We start from the raw sequence: 24,237 nt of genomic DNA, 5'->3' as shown, positions 1-24,237 counted from the left end.
AAACCGGAAAAAAAAATTCGGGATAGAACCAAAGTTATTAGCGTTTATGTGACGCAGGGTCCGAAAATCCTTCAATTTAGCTGGATGCGTTCTTACAATACGCGAAGCGTATTGTAACAAGTAGACGCTTCGCATCTACTTTAGTCCGTGGGGACCAGTAGAAATTTTAAAAATTTTTGTCAGTACTACAAAAAAAAAATCTCCAAAATTATCCAAGGAATGCCCTAAACACGCAGTGGGGAAGAGACCTGCCGTATCCTCATAAGGCTCTGAGTTCAAACCTTAGCCTCGGCATGGTGCTCTACCCAACTTTTTCTTTTTTTAGTACTTGGAAAACATTAACATCTATAATAAATCCAAAAATCTCATCCATTATTCTCTAAGAGACCAACATACAAAATTGACGAAACACAAAGTCACGGTCTCACAACATGTAATTAAACGGGCTACACGTGTTTCGCTCTAGTTAGAGCATCATCAGGCCTTTAGAAGCCATCCACACACTTATGCTGTAACTGATGATGCTCTAACTAGAGCGAAACACGTGTAGCCCGTTTAATTACATGTTGTGAGACCGTGACTTTGTGTTTTTCTTTGTTTTTCGTCAATCTATAGTAAATACAGAGAGAAAAGGAAAGGTCTTATTATATATTATAATCAAAAATAAATTTCATTGAAATATTACTAACTTATTTCTGGGTATCATGCTTCAGAGAACCATGATGTGTTACAATACGCTCCGCTCTTTAATTTTAGTTTAGTAGAAAATATTCTCAAAACCTACATATATCAAAATTATGTCAGGGTTCTAAAATGAATCGGTAATAAAATCGTAAACCAGATCAACATTGGAAATAATTTAAAAAATTTGCTTTGGTCCGATTGAAAAAAGTACTATACTACCAAATAGTTACATCTATTCTGTAGCAATAAAAGTTATAAAATTCTGTCTATTATTAATTTTAATATTATAAAGTGTATCGTTTAACTCTTAGCCATTATTTATAATTTAATTGTTAATTATGCCTAAAAAAACGAATTAACAATTTTGGTATTGTTTGGAAGGTAAACAGCTTAATTCCTTTATGTAAAGCCACCTTAACATGTTTTTGCATAATTCTGACTCACGTTGGTTGCTATCGGGCTTAAGCCATAAAAATCGAAGAAAAAAAGAAGAAGACGAAGAGACTTTCACTTGTCATTTCAATGTCACTTTCCGGCCCACAAGCATAAACGCCACCGGCAACGGAAGTTCCCAAAATCCAAACAAATGTTGGAAGATATTTTTAAGTCTCCGCATCTTTCTTACTTTCCTATATGAAAATAAAATGTAAGTATCACAATTACACACATACAAGTTTTTTTTTTTAATTCAGTTTCATAATTACCAATTTTTAGTGAATAATCCTGAAATTTATGAAAATACATACATTTTAAGGTTATGTCATAATGTTTTGATTGTTATATTTGATTTTGTTTTTGTTATTTTAGTGGACTACACCAACAAAGGTTATGTGTTTTGCACCAGATTGAAAGCATCATAGCGAAAAACGGACCTGTCATATCTTTAAATTTTCAAAAGAGCCCCTGGAAAAAGAAAAATGAATATCTTTGCCAAGGAATAGGTACTAAGGTATTTTTACTAAATCTTTCATTTTTTTTAATACCTAAATGAGCTAATTTATAAATTTTGTTCCTTGTAGGCAAATGGATAAAAAACCTTCAGTCCATGCATTGGTATGTAATTGTTGACAAAAATACAATGAATGGCCTCACTACTTTTCCACATGCAAAGAGGTTAACCAAGGAGAAATTAAAGAAATTGTCAAAAACCTAGGTAAGTATATACTTCCAACTTATTTTTATTTATTTCAAAGCTTGATTTTTTTCAAGGTAAATACAGAATTGCTTAGTACAAACATATCTATACCCAGTACAAGTTCGTCCACTTCTTTGAAGCATGGTACTTCAAACAGAAACACTGTCAACAATTTTGTAGAAGGTGAGCCGGTGTCAAATTCCAGTAAGGGACATGATTTCAATTTTGCACCAACAGCAGAGCTAAAATTCATTTTGCCGCAAAAAACTGGAGGATGTGAAAGAAAAAAGTGCAGAAGTTAAAATTAAGTTTTTCATATGAGCACATAAAAAATAATCATGACAAAGTTCAGTTGTATACAGGTTTGACATGTAATAAATATTTTTGTAATCTTATTAAGTTAATTAGTTTTATATATTATTTAAATAATAATTGAATACTTCACATAGAATATGCAGAAATTATATGTACATATATAAATTTTTTTATTAAGATAAGGACAACATGTATTAAAGCATAACACATAATATAAACACACACGTAATATCTTCATTAAAAATTATGATTGTATGTTATGTAGCATTAGAGCCTAAAAACATTAAGGAGAATAAAGGTCGTTATTGGCAAATGACAATATTATTTTCTCTATTTCCTACATTTTTGGTGAAGGGAATAGGCTCTGCCCTAAAAAGCCAGGTTAAACCAAGAGCAAAAAAGTTTAGGTCTCATGAGTGTAAGTAAAGTAAACCTTTCTATTAAAAAGGCCATCCAAGATAAAAAAAAATATACTAAAAATATTAATGTTAATTCTTTAGCGACATCTAGGGTGGATATGCTGAATCAACTCATCAATTAATTCACTGTCGTACTGATGAAAGTTATGGCGTATTCACCAAAGTATGCAGATAATCGCTGATTTCAAAATAATTTTATTTGCGTTTTCAAATTATGCTTAAAATTCAAAACTTCTTTTTTTACCTTAAAGGCCATGCAAAACTTAGTAGAAAAGTTTATTAAGTAAATTTTCCACGATTTATACGTGCCACAAGATAAAGGGAAAAGAGGGTCCCATTTATTAGGGTATTGGGATAAGACAACTAGGTTTTTATGTCGATTTTTTTTATTTTCCATTTTTATTTTGAAAAGCAATTGTAATAAAATATAAAAAGAATTAACAGGAAAAGAATCGGTAATAAAAGAAACTATTAACGAATTGAATCGAAGCTATAGAAGCCGAGATATTAGTAAAAATGTGGGAAAAACAAAAGAAAACTGGTTTTTTCCCACGGTACAATTTTTTTTTTTTTAAATGATTATTGACAAATTTTAAAATAAGCCCTAAACTAACAATTTCCAGTAAAAAAACTCAATAAAAAAAAAATTTTTTTTTTGGTCGAAAATCGAAAGGGGTATACCCACGAAAAATTTCGAAAAAATGATTTTTATTTTTTTCTGAATTAACTGTGAGTCTGAGAACTTTTTGTTTCAAACAAAAGTTCTCGGGAATATTACGAGATATCCGTATGTCAAAACGAATCGGTTCTAGCTATCATAGAATCGGAGAAAATTGAAAAAAACTGTAAAACATAAATATCGAATTATCAAGAGCCCTATGGCAAAATTTTAATTTTTTATTTTCCTATCCTGTACTACTTTAGAGTACCTTTAAAAAAGATTATTACCGATTTGACTCTAAAATGAACGGAAAACCTATTTCTTTGCATTTTTCGATTTTCGAACAAAATCCGGGTCAAAATGAGCATTTTTTCAAAATATGCTCTAAATTCAAAATTTCTTTTTTCTGCTTAAAGACGACTTAAAAAGTAGTAAAAAAGCTTTATGACAAATTTTTCCACGATTCATACGAGTGCCACAATATAAATAGAAAGATTAGGTCCCATAAGAATTGATGTTTGGGGATAAGAAAACCGGCTTTTTCCGTGGATTTTTGCCATTTTTCAGTTTTATTTTTGAAAGCCAATACTAATTAAATATGAAAGGAGTAGACAGATGAAGAAAAAGGAGTAAAAAAAACCATCAGTGAATTGAATCGAAGCTATAGAAACCGAGATATTAATAAAAAGGTAGAAAAAACAAAAGAAAACTCGTTTTTTCCCATGATACCATTTTTTTTTCCTAAAATAATTATTGGCAAATTTTAAAATAAGCCCTAAACTAATAATTTCCAGTAAAAAAACTCAATAAAAAAATAATTTTTTTTTTGGTCAAAAATCGAAAGGGGTATACCCACGAAAAATTTCGAAAAAATGATTTTTATTTTTTTCTAAATTAACTGTAACTCTGACAACTTTTTGTTTCAAATAAAAGTTCACAGGAATTTTATGAGGTATCCGCATGTCAAAATAAATCGGTTCTAGCTATTATATAATCGGAGAAAATTGAAAAAAACTGTAAAACATAAATATCGAAATATCAAGAGCCCTATGAAAAAATGTCAATTTTTTATTTTTCTATCCTACACTACTTCAGAGTACCTTTAAAAAATTTTATTACCAATTTGACTCTAAAATGAACAGAAACCCTATTTCTTTGCAATTTTCGATTTTCGAACCAAATCCGGGGTCAAAATGACAATTTTTTCAAAATATGCTCCGAATTCAAAAATTCTTTTTTCTAGTTAATGTCCATTCAAAAACTAGTGAAAAAGCTTTATGACAAAATTTTCCACGATTTATACGAGTGTCACAATATAAAGAGAAACATTAGGTCCCATAAGAATTCATGTTTGGGGATAAGAAAACCGGGTTTTTTCGTGGATTTTTTTGATTTTTCAGTTTTATTTTTGAAAGCCAATAGTAATAAAATATCAAAAGAATTGACAGGAGAAGAATAAGAAATAAAAGAAACCATAAACGAATTGAATCGAAGCTATAGAAGCCGAGATATAAGTAAAAATGTGGGAAAAATAAAAGAAAACTTCCTTTTTCCCACCGTACAATTTTTTTTTCCTAAAATGATTATTGGCAAATTTTCAAGTAGGCCCTAAACTAATAATTTCCAGTAAAAAAACTCAATAAAAAAAAAAAATTTTTTTGTTCGAAAATCGAAAGGGGTATACCCACGAAAATTTTCGAAAAAATTATTTTTATTTTTTTCTGAATTAACTGTGAGTCTGAGAACTTTTTGTTTCAAACAAAAGTTCTCGGGAATATTACGAGGTATCCGCATGTCAAAACGAATCGGTTCTAGCTATCATAGAATCGGAGAAAATTGAAAAAAACTGTAAAACATAAATATCGATTTATCAAGAGCCCTATGGAAAAATATCAATTTTTTATTTTTCTATCCTGCACTACTTCAGAGTACCTTTAAAAAAGGTTATTACCAATTTGACTCTAAAATGAACAGAAACCCTATTTCTTTGCAATTTTCGATTTTCGAACAAAATCCGGGGTCAAAATGACAATTTTTTCAAAATATGCTCCGAATTCAAAATTTCTTTCTTCTGCTTAAAGACCATTCAATAACTAGTAAAAAAGCTTTATGACAAATTTTTCCACGATTCATACGAGTGTCACAATCTAAAGAGAAAGATCAGGTCCCATAAGAAGCAATGTATTAGGATAAGAAAAAGTGGTTTGTTTCTTGTTTTTTTTTTTTAATGTTTATTTTAAAAGGCAATTATAATAAAATAAAAAAAAATTAAAGAAAAGAAAACGAATAAAAAATTTATCAACTTATTGAATTGAAGCTATAAAAGCCGTGATATCAGTAATATAGTAAAATAATACAAAAAATACACCTTTTTTTGACACCGCATCAATGTCTTTTTTTTCTAAATTGATAAACTATTTATATAAATTTATTACCAATTTAGCAACCCCCACTAAAAGAACCCTAACTAAAATAAAACTATTATTACTATTATTTTTTTTCCAGATATTTATACCTTGTCTTAACCTTTATGCTGCTATTACTATTATTATAAATATTATCTTTCTTGTAAATGTCCTTAAATCTTAAAACACCCTTTATAATACGATTACTATAATTATAAATAATATTTTCCTTATGAAAGCACTAAAACCCTAAAATATGCTGACGATTAATATTACTTTTATTATATATAATATTCTCCTTATTAATGCACTTCAACTTTAAAACACCCTGTAGATTAATATTACTATAATTATAAATATTATTTTCCTTATAAATGCCTTAAAACCTTAAAACCCCCGGTATAATTCTATTTCCATACTATTATTATCCTCATAAATGTTCCGTAATATCAATACCCTCTGTATATTTCAAATATATATTTATTAATATTTATATTCATTTTATTTATCCCAGTAATTTATCAAGAAACCGCGTAAAATTGTCCCCATAATACTAATAATATTCATTAATAAAATAACTCATGACGTCACGAGACGAACACGACGCGTTTATAATTGTTGCCAGACATCCTCCATCCTTCTCTCAAACCGCTTTTCCTACTCTAACTCGTAGCGCAAACGGGGCCGAATTTGCCGCCACAATACCCCGAAAACCCCGCGCTTACGTCATCTGGCCATGTGCGACTCGATAATGACGTCGTCCGTATGCCTTTACATTGGGTCAATTTGGTGCTGGACCGCCACCGTTATTGTACCATGAGCTGGCTCCCTGTGTCTCGAGGGTATGACTGGTTGATTGGAACGGCTTATTTTTGGGGGTTTTTCTTAAATAACAGCGGGCCCCCGGAAAATGGTAACATTTGAAGAAAAACGGTTTTTAGTGGATTATAGCCAGATAGTGTCCGGTGGTTTCAGAAAAAAAATGGTTGTCGTAGGTGTCATAGGTATGCCGGTATTAAGCGTCAAAGTTAAAAAAGGGTGTAGAGCAAAAACTACTCTACGTAGAAGGTTGTAGAGTATGTCGAAAAATAGGATTTAAATAGTTCTTAAAACGCTGAAAGTTTGAAGTTTCTAGGTGCCGCCAATAAAGAGTTATTAAGAAAAATAGAAAAAATCGGTCAAAAAAAGGCTCAAAAAGGGGTTTATATTTGTTAACACAGCTCACCCTGTATAATACGTAGCACCATGAATAATACCTCTATTTAATCCTAAAGGATTAAGCTTTCAAACGGTGTTAACAAAAAAAATTAAAAAAATTTTTTAGAAGTAGAAAAAAATTTATTTCTCGAAAAATTCACTTTTTTTTTTTCGAAAAAAAAAATTTTAAGTTTGAGCTCGTTTATCTCGGAAGGAGTTTCTTTTGGAAAAAAATAGTTTTAATAAAAAAGAAAGCTACATTTACGTAGAAAAGGTCTGTTTTGTTCGCATTACCGGGAACTTTACCGTTTAGGCCCCACAGCCGTTTAAGTCCGCGAGGTACCGCGCAAAAAGTTCAAAATTCATTCACAGAAAAATCCGACTTCTAAAGGGTTTATCTTAAAAAGCGTCCTTTAGGAGCTGCTTTATATAAAGGCCTTTAACGTCAATGAGTTTCAGAAAAATCGGCCCGGTCAGTTTTCCACAACGACTTAATCAAATTTTTTTCGTCAAAAAACCGTTTTTTGCCACGCCCACCCCTTCGGGGTGGGCGTGGCGAAAAATTTTTTACACCGTTATATACTCTCATCCTTCCTACATATAACGGTAAAAACCCGAAAGAAAAATTCGCCATAGAAAAAAAGTTATTAGCGTTTTTGTGTCGAAAGTCGGAACCTCCGCCAATTTTTGTCGGTGCGTTCTTACAATACGCGAAGCGTATTGTAACAAGTAGACGCTTCGCGTCTACTTTGGTCCGTGGGGACCAGTAGAAATTTTTAAAATTTTTGTCAGTACTAAAAAAAAAAAATCTCGACAATTATCCAAGGAGTGCCCTAAACACGCAGTGGGGAAGAGACCTGCCGTATCCTCATAAGGCTCTGAGTTCAAATCTTTGCCTCGGCATGGTGCTCTACCCAACTTTTTCTTTTTTTAGTACTTCGAAAAAATTAACATCTATAGTAAATCCAAAAATCTCATCCATTATTCTCTAAGAGACCAACATACAAAATTGACGAAAAACAAAGAAAAACACAAAGTCACGGTCTCACAACATGTAATTAAACGGGCTACACGTGTTTCGCTCTAGTTAGAGCATCATCAGGCCTTTAGAAGCCATCCACACACTTATGCTGTAACTGATGATGCTCTAACTAGAGCGAAACACGTGTAGCCCGTTTAATTACATGTTGTGAGACCGTGACTTTGTGTTTTTCTTTGTTTTTCGTCAATCTATAGTAAATACAGAGAGAAAAGGAAAGGTCTTATTATATATTATAATCAGAAATAAATTTCATTGAAATATTACTTACTTATTTCTGGGTATCATGCTTCAGAGAACCATGATGTGTTACAATACGCTCCGCTCTTTAATTTTAGTTTAGTAGAAAATATTCTCAAAACCTGCATATATCAAAATTATGTCAAGGTTCTAAAATGAATCGGTAATAAAATCGTAAACCAGATCAACATTGGAAATAATTTAAAAAATTTGCTTTGGTCCGATTGAAAAAAGTACTATACTACCAAATAGTTACATCTATTCTGTAGCAATAAAAGTTATAAAATTCTGTCTATTATTAATTTTAATATTATAAAGTGTATCGTTTAACTCTTAGCCATTATTTACAATTTAATTGTTAATTATGCCTGAAAAAACGAATTAACAACTTTGGTATTGTTTGGAAGGTAAACAGCTTAATTCCTTTATGTAAAGCCACCTTAACATGTTTTTGCATAATTCTGACTCACGTTGGTTGCTATTGGGCTTAAGCCATAAAAATCGAAGAAAAAAAGAAGAAGACGAAGAGACTTTCACTTGTCATTTCAATGTCACTTTCCGGCCCACAAGCATAAACGCCACCGGCAACGGAAGTTCCCAAAATCCAAACAAATGTTGGAAGATATTTTTAAGTCTCCACATCTTTCTTACTTTCCTATATGAAAATAAAATGTAAGTATCACAATTACACACATACAAGTTTTTTTTTTAATTCAGTTTCATAATTACCAATTTTTAGTGAATAATCCTGAAATTTATGAAAATACATACATTTTAAGGTTATGTCATAATGTTTTGATTGTTATATTTGATTTTGTTTTTGTTATTTTAGTGGACTACACCAACAAAGGTTATGTGTTTTGCACCAGATTGAAAGCATCATAGCGAAAAACGGACCTGTCATATCTTTAAATTTTCAAAAGAGCCCCTGGAAAAAGAAAAATGAATATCTTTGCCAAGGAATACTAAGGTATTTTTACTAAATCTTTCATTTTTTTTAATACCTAAATGAGGTAATCTATAAATTTTGTTCCTTGTAGGCAAATGGATAAAAAACCTTCAGTCCATGCATTGGTATGTAATTGTTGACAAAAATACAATGAATGGCCTCACTACTTTTCCACATGCAAAGAGGTTAACCAAGGAGAAATTAAAGAAATTGTCAAAAACCTAGGTAAGTCTATACTTCCAACTTATCTTTATTTATTTCAAAGCTTGATTTTTTTCAAGGTAAATACAGAATTGCTTAGTACAAACATATCTATACCCAGTACAAGTTCGTCCACTTCTTTGGAGCATGGTACTTCAAACAGAGACACTGTCAACAATTTTGTAGAAGGTGAGCCGGTGTCAAATTTCAGTAAGGGACATGATTTCAATTTTGCACCAACAGCAGAGCTAAAATTCATTTTGCCGCAAAAAACTGGAGGATGTGAAAGAAAAAAGTGCAGAAGTTAAAATTAAGTTTTTCATATGAGCACATAAAAAATAATCATGACAAAGTTCAGTTGTATACAGGTTTGACATGTAATAAATATTTTTGTAATCTTATTAAGTTAATTAGTTTTATATATTATTTAAATAATAATTGTATACTTCACATAGAATATGCAGAAATTATATGTACATATATAAATTTTTTTATTAAGATAAGGACAACATGTATTAAAGCATAACACATAATATAAACACACACGTAATATCTTCATTAAAAATTATGATTGTATGTTATGTAGCATTAGAGCCTAAAAACATTAAGGAGAATAAAGGTCGTTATTGGCAAATGACAATATTATTTTCTCTATTTCCTACATTTTTGGTGAAGGGAATAGGCTCTGCCCTAAAAAGCCAGGTTAAACCAAGAGCAAAAAAGTTTAGGTCTCATGAGTGTAAGTAAAGTAAACCTTTCTATTAAAAAGGCCATCCAAGATAAAAAAAAATATACTAAAAATATTAATGTTAATTCTTTAGCGACATCTAGGGTGGATATGCTGAATCAACTCATCAATTAATTCACTGTCGTACTGATGAAAGTTATGGCGTATTCACCAAAGTATGCAGATAATCGCTGAATTCAAAATAATTTTATTTGCGTTTTCAAACTATGCTTAAAATTCAAAAATTCTTTTTTTACCTTAAAGGCCATGCAAAACTTAGTAGAAAAGTTTATTAAGTAAATTTTCCACGATTTATACGTGCCACAAGATAAAGGGAAAAGAGGGTCCCATTTATTAGGGTATTGGGATAAGACAACTAGGTTTTTATGTCGATTTTTTTTATTTTCCATTTTTATTTTGAAAAGCAATTGTAATAAAATATAAAAAGAATTAACAGGAAAAGAATCGGTAATAAAAGAAACTATTAACGAATTGAATCGAAGCTATAGAAGCCGAGATATTAGTAAAAATGTGGGAAAAACAAAAGAAAACTGGTTTTTTCCCACGTTACAATTTTTTTTTTTTTAAATGATTATTGACAAATTTTAAAGTAAGCCCTAAACTAACAATTTCCAGTAAAAAAACTCAATAAAAAAAAAATTTTTTTTTGGTCGAAAATCGAAAATCCCACGAAAAATTTCGAAAAAATGATTTTTATTTTTTTCTGAATTAACTGTGAGTCTGAGAACTTTTTGTTTCAAACAAAAGTTCTCGGGAATATTACGAGGTATCCGTATGTCAAAACGAATCGGTTCTAGCTATTATAGAATCGGAGAAAATTGCAAAAAACTGTAAAACATAAATATCGAATTATCAAGAGCCCTATGGAAAAATATCAATTTTTTATTTTTCTATCCTGCACTACTTCAGAGTACCTTTAAAAAAGGTTATTACCAATTTGACTCTAAAATGAACAGAAACCCTATTTCTTTGCAATTTTCGATTTTCGAACAAAATCCGGGGTCAAAATGACCATTTTTTCAAAATATGCTCTGAATTTAAAATTTCTTTTTTCTGGTTAAAGACCATTCAAAAACTAGTAAAAAAGCTTTATGACAAATTTTTCCACGATCCATACGAGTGCCACAATATAAATAGAAAGATTAGGTCCCATAAGAATTCATGTTTGGGGATAAGAAAACCGGGTTTTTTCGTGGATTTTTTTGATTTTTCAGTTTTATTTTTGAGAGCCAATAGTAATAAAGTATTAAAAGAATTGACAGGAGAAGAATAAGAAATAAAAGAAACCATAAACGAATTGAATCGAAGCTATAGAAGCCGAGATATAAGTAAAAATGTGGGAAAAACAAAAGAAAACTTCCTTTTTCCCACCGTACAATTTTTTTTTCCTAAAATGATTAATGGCAAATTTTAAAGTAAACCGTAAACTAACAATTTCCAGTAAAAAAACTCAATAAAAAAAAAATTTTTTTTTTGGTCGAAAATCGAAAGGGGTATACCCACGAAAAATTTCGAAAAAATGATTTTTATTTTTTTCTGAATTAACTGTGAGTCTGAGAACTTTTTGTTTCAAACAAAAGTTCTCGGGAATATTACGAGGTATCCGTATGTCAAAACGAATCGGTTCTAGCTATCATAGAATCGGAGAAAATTGAAAAAAACTGTAAAACATAAATATCGAATTATCAAGAGCCCTATGGCAAAATTTTAATTTTTTATTTTCCTATCCTGTACTACTTTAGAGTACCTTTAAAAAAGATTATTACCGATTTGACTCTAAAATGAACGGAAAACCTATTTCTTTGCATTTTTCAATTTTCGAACAAAATCCGGGTCAAAATGACCATTTTTTCAAAATATGCTCCGAATTCAAAATTTCTTTTTTCTGGTTAAAGACCATTCAAAAACTAGTAAAAAAGCTTTATGACAAATTTTTCCACGATCCATACGAGTGCCACAATATAAATAGAAAGAGTAGGTTCCATAAGAATTCATGTTTGGGGATAAGAAAACCGGGTTTTTTCGTGGATTTTTTTGATTTTTCAGTTTTATTTTTGAGAACCAATAGTAACTGGATATAAAAAGAATTGACAGGAGAAGAATAAGGAATAAAAGAAACCATAAACGAATTGAATCAAAGCTACAGAACCCGCGATACTATAGTAAAAATGTGGGAAAAACAAAAGAAAACTGGTTTTTTCCCACCGTACAATTTTTTTTCCTAAAACGATTATTGGCAAATTTTAAAGTAAGCCCTAAACTAACAATTTCCAGTAAAAAAGCCCAATAAAAAAATAATTTTTTTTTTGGTCGAAAATCGAAAGGGGTATACCCACGAAAAATTTCGAAAAAATGGTTTTTATTTTTTTATAAATAAACTATAACTCTGATAACTTTTTGTATTAAATAAAAGTTCTTGGGTATATTAAGAGGTATTCGCCTGTCAAAACGAATTGGTTCTAGCTATTATAGAATCGGAGAAAATTGAAAAAAACTGTAAAACATAAATATCGAATTATCAAGAGCCCTATGGCAAAATTTTAATTTTTTATTTTCCTATCCTGTACTACTTTAGAGTACCTTTAAAAAAGATTATTACCGATTTGACTCTAAAATGAACGGAAAACCTATTTCTTTGCATTTTTCGATTTTCGAACAAAATCCGGGTCAAAATGACCATTTTTTCAAAATATGCTCCGAATTCAAAATTTCTTTTTTCTGGTTAAAGACCATTCAAAAACTAGTAAAAAAGCTTTATGACAAATTTTTCCACGATTCATACGAGTGTCACAATCTAAAGAGGAAGATCAGGTTCCATAAGAAGCAATGTATTAGGATAGGAAAAAGTGGTTTGTTTCTTGTTTTTTTTTTTTAATTTTTATTTTAAAAGGCAATTATAATAAAATAAAAAAAATTTAAAGAAAAAAAAAACGAATAAAAAAATTTATCAACTTATTGAATTGAAGCTATGAAAGCCGTGATCTCAATAATATAGTAAAAAAAATATAAAAATACACCTTTTTTTGACACCGCATCAATGTCTTTTTTTTCTAAATTGATAAACTATTAATATAAATTTATTACCAATTTAGCAACCCCTACTAAAAGAACCCTAACTAAAATAAAACTATTATTACTATTATTTTTTTTCCATATATTTATACCTTGTCCTAACCTTTATGCTGCTATTACTATTATTATAAATATTATCTTTCTTGTCAATGTCCTTAAACCTTAAAACACCCTTTATAATATGATTAATATAATTATAAGTAATATTTTCCTTATAAATGCCTTAAAACCTTAAAACCCCCCGTATAATTCTATTTCCATACTATTATTATTCTCATAAATGTTCCGTAATATCAATACCCTCTGTATATTTCAAATATATATTTCTTAATATTTATATTCATTTTATTTATCCTAGTAATTTATCAAGAAACCGCGTAAAATTGTCCCCATAATACTAATAATATTCATTAATAAAATAACTCATGACGTCACGAGAGGAACACGACGCGTTTATAATTGTTGCGAGACATCCTCCATCCTTCTCTCAAACCGCTTTTCCTACTCTAACTCGTAGCGCAAACGGGCCGAATTTGCCGCCACAATACCCCGAAAACCCCGCGCTTACGTCATCTGACCATGTGCAACTCGATAGTGACGTCGTCCGTATGCCTTTACATTGGGTCAATTTGGTGCTGGACCGCCAACTATTTTGTACCATGCGTTGGCTCCCGTGGTGTCGACGGTATGACTGGTTGATTGGAACGGCTTATTTTTGGGGGTTTTTCTTAAATAACAGCGCATTGCGGAAAAACGGTAACATTTGAAGAAAAACGGATTTCAGTGGATTATAGCCAGATAGTGTCCGGTGATTTCAGAAAAAAAATGGTTTTCGTAGGTGTCATAGGTATGCCGGTATAAAGCGTCAAAGTTAAAAAAAGGTGTAGAGCAAAAACTACTCTACGTAGAAGGTTGTAGAGTACGTCGAAAAATAGGATTTAAAAAGTTCTTAAAACGCTGAAAGTTTGAAATTTCTAGGTGCCGCCAATAAAGAGTTATTAAGAAAAGTAGAAAAAAACGGTCAAAAAAAGGCTCAAAAAGGGGTTTATATTTATTAACACAGCTCACCCCGTATAATACGTAGCACCATGAATAATACCTCTATTTAATCCTAAAGGATTAAGCTTTCAAACGGTGTTAACAGAAAAATTAAAAAAAATTTTTTAGAAGTAGAAAAAAATTTATTTCTCGAAAAATTCACTTTTTTTTTTCTCGAAAAAAAAATTTTTAAGTTTGAGCTCGTTTATCTCGGAAGGAGTTTCTTTTGGAAAAAAATAGTTTAGATAAAAAAGAAAGCTACATTTACGTAGAAAAGGGCTGTTTTATTCGCATTATCGGGAACATTACCGTTTAGGCCCCACGGCCGTTTAAGTCCGCGAGGTACCGCGCAAAAAGTTCAAAATTCATTCACAGAAAAATCCGACTTCTAAAGGGTTTATCTTAAAAAGCGCCCTTTAGGAGCTGCTTTATATAAAGGCCTTTAACGTCAATGAGTTTCAGAAAAATCGGCCCGGTCAGTTTTCCACAACGACTTAATCAAATTTTTTTCGTCAAAAAACCGTTTTTTGCCACGCCCACCCCTTCGGGGTGGGCGTGGCGAAAAAATTTTTTCACCGTTATATACTCTCATCCTTCCTACATATAACGGTAAAAACCGGAAAAAAAAATTCGGGATAGAACCAAAGTTATTAGCGTTTATGTGACGCAGGGTCCGAAAATCCTTCAATTTAGCTGGATGCGTTCTTACAATACGCGAAGCGTATTGTAACAAGTAGACGCTTCGCGTCTACTTTGGTCCGTGGGGACCAGTAGAAATTTTTAAAATTTTTGGCAGTACTACAAAAAAAAATCTCCACAATTATCCAAGGAGTGCCCTAAACACGCAGTGGGGAAGAGACCTGCTGTATCCTCATAAGGCTCTGAGTTCAAACCTTAGCCTCGGCATGGTGCTCTACCCAACTTTTTCTTTTTTTAGTACTTCGAAAAAATAAACATCTATAGTAAATACAGAGAGAAAAGGGAAGGTCTCATTATCTATTATAATCAGAAATAAATTTTATTGAAATATTACTTACTTATTTCTGGGTATCATGCTTCAGAGAACCATGATGTGTTACAATACGCTCCGCTCTCAAGTAACTCGTATAAATATAACCAAAATTCAATGATACCTTCTTAGTTTATTATAATGCGCCATCTATGGTAAATACGCTAAAACAGAGTCCTCAATTATAATACATTGTTGTACTGACGAACGTTATGGCGTATTCGCCATAGTATGCAGATAATTTCATTTACCTTTTTAAATTATGCTCCAAATTCAAAATGTATTTTTTTACCTTAAAGGCCATTCAAAATTAAGTAAAAAAGTTTTATAAATAAATTTTCCACGATTTATCCGTGTCACAAGATAAAGGAAAAAGAGGGTCCCATTTATTAGAGTATTGGAAAAAGACAACCGTGTTTTTATGTCGATTTTTTTTATTTTTCAAATTTATTTTTAAAAGCTTATAGTAAATAAGATATAAAAAGAATTGACATGAGGAGAATAAGGAATAAAAGTAACCAAAAACGAAATGAATCGAAACTATAGAAGCCGAGATATAAGTAAAAATGTGGGAAAAACAAAAGAAAACTGGTTTTTTCCCACCGTACCATTTTTTTTTCCTAAAATGATTATTGGCAAATTTCAAAGTAAGCCCTAAACTAACAATTTCTATTAAAAAAACCCAATAAAAAAATAATTTTTTTTTTGGTCAAAAATCGAAAGGGGTATACCCACGAAAAATTTCGAAAAAATGGTTTTTATTTTTTTATAAATAAAATATAACTCTGACAACTTTTTGTATTAAATAAAAGTTCTCAGGCATATCACGAGGTATGCGTATGTCAAAATAAATCGGTTGTAGCTATCATAGAATCGGAGAAAATTGAAAAAAACTATAAAACATAAATATTGAATTATCATGAGCCCTATGGAAAAATTTCAATTTTTTATTTTTCTATCCTATACTACTTCAGAGTACCTTTAAAAAAGATTATTACCGATTTGACTCTAAAACGAACGGAAAACCTATTTCTTTGCATTTTTCGATTTTCGAACAAAATCCGGGTCAAAATGAGCATTTTTTCAAAATATGCTCCGAATTCAAAATTTCGTTTTTCTACTTAAAGACGACTTAAAAAGTAGTAAAAAAGCTTCATGACAAATTTTTCCACGATTCATACGAGTGGCACAATATAAATAGAAAGATTAGGTCCCATAAGAATTGATGTTTGGGGATAAGAAAATCGGGTTTTTTCGTGGATTTTTGTAATTTTTCAGTTTTATTTTTGAAAGCCAATACTAATTATATATGAAAGGAGTAGACAGATGAAGAAAAAGGAGTAAAAAAAACCATCAGTGAATTAAGTCGAAGCTATAGAAACCGAGATATTAATAAAAAGGTGGAAAAAACAAAAGAAAACTTGTTTTTTCCCATGGTACCATTTTTTTTTCCTAAAATAATTATTGGCAAATTTTAAAGTAAACCCTTAACTAATAATTTCCAGTAAAAAAACTCAATAAAAAAATAATTTTTTTTTTGGACAAAAATCGAAAGGGGTATACCCACGAAAAATTTCGAAAAAATGGTTTTTATTTTTTTCTAAATTAACTGTAACTCTGACAACTTTTTGTTTCGAATAAAAGTTCTCAGGAATTTTATGAGGTATCCGCATGTCAAAATAAATCGGTTCTAGCTATCATAGAATCGGAGAAAATTGAAAAAAACTGTAAAACATAAATATCGAAATATTAAGAGCCCTATGGAAAAATGTAAATTTTTTATTTTTCTATCCTACACTACTTCAGAGTACCTTTAAAAAAGGTTATTACCAATTTGACTCTAAAATGAACAGAAACCCTATTTCTTTGCAATTTTCGATTTTCGAACCAAATCCGGGGTCAAAATGACTATTTTTTCAAAATATGCTCCGAATTCAAAAATTCTTTTTTCTAGCTAATGTCCATTCAAAAACTAGTGAAAAAGCCTTATGACAAAATTTTCCACGATTTATACGAGTGTCACAATATAAAGAGAAACATTAGGTCCCATAAGAATTCATGTTTGGAAATAAGAAAACCGGGTTTCTTCGTGGATTTTTTTTATTTTTTAGGTTAATTTTTGAAAGTTAATAGTAATAAGATATCAAAAGAATTGACAGAAGAAGAATAAGAAAAAAAAATAAATAATCAACGAATTGAATCGAAGCTATAGAAGCCGAGATATAAGTAAAAATGTGGGAAAAACAAAAGAAAACTGGTTTTTTTTCCCCGTACAATTTTTTTTTCCTAAAATGATTATTGGCCGATTTTAAAGTAAGCCCTAAACTAACAATTTCCAGTAAAAAAACTCAATAAGAAAATAATTTTTTTTTGGTCAAAAATCGAAAGGGGTATACCCACGAAAAATTTCGAAAAAATGGTTTTTATTTTTTTATAAATAAACTATAACTCTGACAACTTTTTGTAATAAATAAAAGTTCTTGGGTATATTAAGAGGTATTGGCCTGTCAAAACGAATTGGTTCTAGCTATTATAGAATCGGAGAAAATTGAATAAAACTGTAAAACATAAATATCGAATTATCAAGAGTCCTATGGAAAAATGTCAATTTTTTATTTTTCTATCTTGCACTACTCCAGAGTACCTTTAAAAATGGTTATTACCAATTTGACTCTAAAATGAACAGAAACCCTATTTCTTTGCAATTTTCGATTTTCGAACAAAATCCGGGGTCAAAATGACCATTTTTTCAAAATATGCTCCAAATTCAAAATTTCTTTTTTCTGGTTAAAGACCATTCAAAAACTAGTAAAAAAGCTTTATGACGAATTTTTCCACGATTCATACGAGTGTCACAATCTAAAGAGGAAAATCAGGTCCCATAAGAAGCAATGTATTAGGATAGGAAAAAGTGGTTTGTTTCTTGTTTTTTTTTAAATTTTTATTTTAAAAGGCAATTATAATAAAATAAAAAAAATTTAAGGAAAAAAAAACGAATAAAAAAATTTATCAACTTATTGAATTGAAGCTATGAAAGTCGTGATCGCAATAATATAGTAAAAAAATATAAAAATACACCTTTTTTTGACACCGCATCAATGTCTTTTTTTTCTAAATTGATAAACTATTAATATAAATTTATTACCAATTTAGCAACCCCCACTAAAAGAACCCTACTAAAATAAAACTATTATCACTATTATTTTTTTTCCAGATATTTATACCTTGTCCTAACCTTTATGCTGCTATTACTATTATTATAAATATTATCTTTCTTGTAAATGTCCTTAAACCTTAAAACACCCTTTATAATACGATTACTATAATTATAAATAATATTTTCCTTATGAAAGCACCAAAACCTCAAAACATGCTGAAGATTAATATTACTTTTATTATAAATAATATTCTCCTTATTAATGCACTTAAACTTTAAAACACCCTGTAGATTAATATTACTATTATTATAAATATTATTTTCCTTATAAACGCCTTAAAACCTTAACGCCCCCGGTATATTCCGATTACTATTAAGACAAATAATATTTTCCTTATTTATGCCCTCAACCTTAAAACCCCCCGTATAATTACTATTTTTATACTATTATTATTATCCGCATAAATATCCCGTAATATCAATACCCTCTGTATATTACAAATATATATTTATTCATATTCATTTAATTTATCCTAGTAATTTATCAAGAAACCGCGTAAAATTGTCCCCATAATACTAATAATATTCATTAATAAAATAACTCATGACGTCACGAGACGAACACGACGCGTTTATAATTGTTGCCAGACATCCTCCATCCTTCTCTCAAACCGCTTTTCCTACTCTAACTCGTAGCGCAAACGGGGCCGAATTTGCCGCCACAATACCGAAAACCCCGCGGTTACGTCATCTGGCCATGTGCGACTCGATAATGACGTCGTCCGTATGCTTTTACATTGGGGCAATTTGGTGCTGGACCGCCAACTATTTTGTACCATACGTTGGCTCCCGTGGTGTCGACGGTATGATTGGTTGATTGGAACGGCTTATTTTTGGGGGTTTTTCTTAAATAACAGCGCATTGCGGGAAAACGGTAACATTTGAAGAAAAACGGTTTTTAGTGGATTATAGCCAGATAGTGTCCGGTGATTTCAGAAAAAAAATGGTTTTCGTAGGTGTCATAGGTATGCCGGTATAAAGCGTCAAAGTTAAAAAAAGGTGTAGAGCAAAAACCGCTCTACGTAGAAGACTGTAGACTATGTCGAAAAATAGGATTTAAAAAGTTCTTAAAATGCTGAAAGTTTGAAATTTCTAGGTGCCGCCAATAAAGAGTTATTAAAAAAAGTAGAAAAAAACGGTCAAAAAAAGGCTCAAAAAGGGGTTTATATTTGTAAACACAGCTCACCCTGTATAATACGTAGCACCATGAATAATACCTCTATTTAATCCTAAAGGATTAAGCTTTCAAACGGTGTTAACAAAAAAAATAAAAAAAATTTTTTAGAAGTAGAAAAAAATTTATTTCTCGAAAAATTCACTTTTTTTTTTTTCGAAAAAAAAAATTTTAAGTTTGAGCTCGTTTATCTCGGAAGGAGTTTCTTTTGGAAAAAAATAGTTTTAATAAAAAAGAAAGCTACATTTACGTAGAAAAGGGCTGTTTTATTCGCATTATCGGGAACGTTACCGTTTAGGCCCCACAGCCGTTTAAGTCCGCGAGGTACCGCGCAAAAAGTTCAAAATTCATTCACAGAAAAATCCGACTTCTAAAGGGTTTATCTTAAAAAGCGCCCTTTGGGAGCAGGTTTCCGTGGAGGTCTTTGATGTCAATGAGTTTCATAAAATTCGGCTCAGTCAATTTTCCCCCACCCGCCAAAGATCCTGTTTTCGCGAAAAAAGCAGTTTTTTGCCACGCCCGCCCCTTCGGGGCGGCGTGGCCAAAAAAAATTTACATCATCACGTAGCCTCAACCTTCCCACATAAAACGGTGAAAACCAGAAAAAAAAAATCGCCATAGGAGCAAAGTTATTAACGTTTATGTGACGCAGGGTCCGAAAATCCCTCAATTTAGCAGGATGCGTTCTTACAATACGCGAAGCGTATTGTAACAAGTAGACGCTTCGCATCTACTTTAGTCCGTGGGGACCAGTAGAAATTTTAAAAATTTTTGTCAGTACTACAAAAAAAAAATCTCCAAAATTATCCAAGGAATGCCCTAAACACGCAGTGGGGAAGAGACCTGCCGTATCCTCATAAGGCTCTGAGTTCAAACCTTAGCCTCGGCATGGTGCTCTACCCAACTTTTTCTTTTTTTAGTACTTGGAAAACATTAACATCTATAATAAATCCAAAAATCTCATCCATTATTCTCTAAGAGACCAACATACAAAATTGACGAAACACAAAGTCACGGTCTCACAACATGTAATTAAACGGGCTACACGTGTTTCGCTCTAGTTAGAGCATCATCAGGCCTTTAGAAGCCATCCACACACTTATGCTGTAACTGATGATGCTCTAACTAGAGCGAAACACGTGTAGCCCGTTTAATTACATGTTGTGAGACCGTGACTTTGTGTTTTTCTTTGTTTTTCGTCAATCTATAGTAAATACAGAGAGAAAAGGAAAGGTCTTATTATATATTATAATCAAAAATAAATTTCATTGAAATATTACTAACTTATTTCTGGGTATCATGCTTCAGAGAACCATGATGTGTTACAATACGCTCCGCTCTTTAATTTTAGTTTAGTAGAAAATATTCTCAAAACCTACATATATCAAAATTATGTCAGGGTTCTAAAATGAATCGGTAATAAAATCGTAAACCAGATCAACATTGGAAATAATTTAAAAAATTTGCTTTGGTCCGATTGAAAAAAGTACTATACTACCAAATAGTTACATCTATTCTGTAGCAATAAAAGTTATAAAATTCTGTCTATTATTAATTTTAATATTATAAAGTGTATCGTTTAACTCTTAGCCATTATTTATAATTTAATTGTTAATTATGCCTAAAAAAACGAATTAACAATTTTGGTATTGTTTGGAAGGTAAACAGCTTAATTCCTTTATGTAAAGCCACCTTAACATGTTTTTGCATAATTCTGACTCACGTTGGTTGCTATCGGGCTTAAGCCATAAAAATCGAAGAAAAAAAGAAGAAGACGAAGAGACTTTCACTTGTCATTTCAATGTCACTTTCCGGCCCACAAGCATAAACGCCACCGGCAACGGAAGTTCCCAAAATCCAAACAAATGTTGGAAGATATTTTTAAGTCTCCGCATCTTTCTTACTTTCCTATATGAAAATAAAATGTAAGTATCACAATTACACACATACAAGTTTTTTTTTTTAATTCAGTTTCATAATTACCAATTTTTAGTGAATAATCCTGAAATTTATGAAAATACATACATTTTAAGGTTATGTCATAATGTTTTGATTGTTATATTTGATTTTGTTTTTGTTATTTTAGTGGACTACACCAACAAAGGTTATGTGTTTTGCACCAGATTGAAAGCATCATAGCGAAAAACGGACCTGTCATATCTTTAAATTTTCAAAAGAGCCCCTGGAAAAAGAAAAATGAATATCTTTGCCAAGGAATAGGTACTAAGGTATTTTTACTAAATCTTTCATTTTTTTTAATACCTAAATGAGCTAATTTATAAATTTTGTTCCTTGTAGGCAAATGGATAAAAAACCTTCAGTCCATGCATTGGTATGTAATTGTTGACAAAAATACAATGAATGGCCTCACTACTTTTCCACATGCAAAGAGGTTAACCAAGGAGAAATTAAAGAAATTGTCAAAAACCTAGGTAAGTATATACTTCCAACTTATTTTTATTTATTTCAAAGCTTGATTTTTTTCAAGGTAAATACAGAATTGCTTAGTACAAACATATCTATACCCAGTACAAGTTCGTCCACTTCTTTGAAGCATGGTACTTCAAACAGAAACACTGTCAACAATTTTGTAGAAGGTGAGCCGGTGTCAAATTCCAGTAAGGGACATGATTTCAATTTTGCACCAACAGCAGAGCTAAAATTCATTTTGCCGCAAAAAACTGGAGGATGTGAAAGAAAAAAGTGCAGAAGTTAAAATTAAGTTTTTCATATGAGCACATAAAAAATAATCATGACAAAGTTCAGTTGTATACAGGTTTGACATGTAATAAATATTTTTGTAATCTTATTAAGTTAATTAGTTTTATATATTATTTAAATAATAATTGAATACTTCACATAGAATATGCAGAAATTATATGTACATATATAAATTTTTTTATTAAGATAAGGACAACATGTATTAAAGCATAACACATAATATAAACACACACGTAATATCTTCATTAAAAATTATGATTGTATGTTATGTAGCATTAGAGCCTAAAAACATTAAGGAGAATAAAGGTCGTTATTGGCAAATGACAATATTATTTTCTCTATTTCCTACATTTTTGGTGAAGGGAATAGGCTCTGCCCTAAAAAGCCAGGTTAAACCAAGAGCAAAAAAGTTTAGGTCTCATGAGTGTAAGTAAAGTAAACCTTTCTATTAAAAAGGCCATCCAAGATAAAAAAAAATATACTAAAAATATTAATGTTAATTCTTTAGCGACATCTAGGGTGGATATGCTGAATCAACTCATCAATTAATTCACTGTCGTACTGATGAAAGTTATGGCGTATTCACCAAAGTATGCAGATAATCGCTGATTTCAAAATAATTTTATTTGCGTTTTCAAATTATGCTTAAAATTCAAAACTTCTTTTTTTACCTTAAAGGCCATGCAAAACTTAGTAGAAAAGTTTATTAAGTAAATTTTCCACGATTTATACGTGCCACAAGATAAAGGGAAAAGAGGGTCCCATTTATTAGGGTATTGGGATAAGACAACTAGGTTTTTATGTCGATTTTTTTTATTTTCCATTTTTATTTTGAAAAGCAATTGTAATAAAATATAAAAAGAATTAACAGGAAAAGAATCGGTAATAAAAGAAACTATTAACGAATTGAATCGAAGCTATAGAAGCCGAGATATTAGTAAAAATGTGGGAAAAACAAAAGAAAACTGGTTTTTTCCCACGGTACAATTTTTTTTTTTTTAAATGATTATTGACAAATTTTAAAATAAGCCCTAAACTAACAATTTCCAGTAAAAAAACTCAATAAAAAAAAAATTTTTTTTTTGGTCGAAAATCGAAAGGGGTATACCCACGAAAAATTTCGAAAAAATGATTTTTATTTTTTTCTGAATTAACTGTGAGTCTGAGAACTTTTTGTTTCAAACAAAAGTTCTCGGGAATATTACGAGATATCCGTATGTCAAAACGAATCGGTTCTAGCTATCATAGAATCGGAGAAAATTGAAAAAAACTGTAAAACATAAATATCGAATTATCAAGAGCCCTATGGCAAAATTTTAATTTTTTATTTTCCTATCCTGTACTACTTTAGAGTACCTTTAAAAAAGATTATTACCGATTTGACTCTAAAATGAACGGAAAACCTATTTCTTTGCATTTTTCGATTTTCGAACAAAATCCGGGTCAAAATGAGCATTTTTTCAAAATATGCTCTAAATTCAAAATTTCTTTTTTCTGCTTAAAGACGACTTAAAAAGTAGTAAAAAAGCTTTATGACAAATTTTTCCACGATTCATACGAGTGCCACAATATAAATAGAAAGATTAGGTCCCATAAGAATTGATGTTTGGGGATAAGAAAACCGGCTTTTTCCGTGGATTTTTGCCATTTTTCAGTTTTATTTTTGAAAGCCAATACTAATTAAATATGAAAGGAGTAGACAGATGAAGAAAAAGGAGTAAAAAAAACCATCAGTGAATTGAATCGAAGCTATAGAAACCGAGATATTAATAAAAAGGTAGAAAAAACAAAAGAAAACTCGTTTTTTCCCATGATACCATTTTTTTTTCCTAAAATAATTATTGGCAAATTTTAAAATAAGCCCTAAACTAATAATTTCCAGTAAAAAAACTCAATAAAAAAATAATTTTTTTTTTGGTCAAAAATCGAAAGGGGTATACCCACGAAAAATTTCGAAAAAATGATTTTTATTTTTTTCTAAATTAACTGTAACTCTGACAACTTTTTGTTTCA

At 30.6% G+C, this 24,237-nt stretch overlaps 1 long non-coding RNA gene across 9 annotated transcripts; it reads left to right on the top strand.

The window, feature by feature from the left end:
• The first annotated feature begins 207 nt into the window (after positions 1-207).
• On the top strand, positions 208-22,545 carry LOC126743753 (uncharacterized). 9 transcript variants are annotated; one of them, XR_007662986.1, is made up of 4 exons: positions 208-1,330; positions 1,492-1,633; positions 9,136-9,269; positions 21,992-22,545. It is a non-coding gene; the product is annotated as an uncharacterized LOC126743753 (long non-coding RNA). The 9 variants fall into 9 exon arrangements; XR_007662984.1 differs by lacking the exons at positions 1,492-1,633; positions 9,136-9,269 and adding exons at positions 8,928-9,065; positions 21,802-21,935 and having other exon boundaries at positions 211-1,330; XR_007662981.1 differs by lacking the exons at positions 208-1,330; positions 1,492-1,633; positions 9,136-9,269 and adding exons at positions 7,706-8,767; positions 8,928-9,065; positions 21,802-21,935.
• Positions 22,546-24,237: the final 1,692 nt, after the last annotated feature.

This window comes from Anthonomus grandis, chromosome 1, assembly GCF_022605725.1.
Source record: "Anthonomus grandis grandis chromosome 1, icAntGran1.3, whole genome shotgun sequence".
Lineage (NCBI taxonomy): Eukaryota > Metazoa > Arthropoda > Insecta > Coleoptera > Curculionidae > Anthonomus > Anthonomus grandis.
Note: the sequence above shows the minus strand (reverse complement) of the source record. Positions and strands in the feature narration are given on the sequence as shown.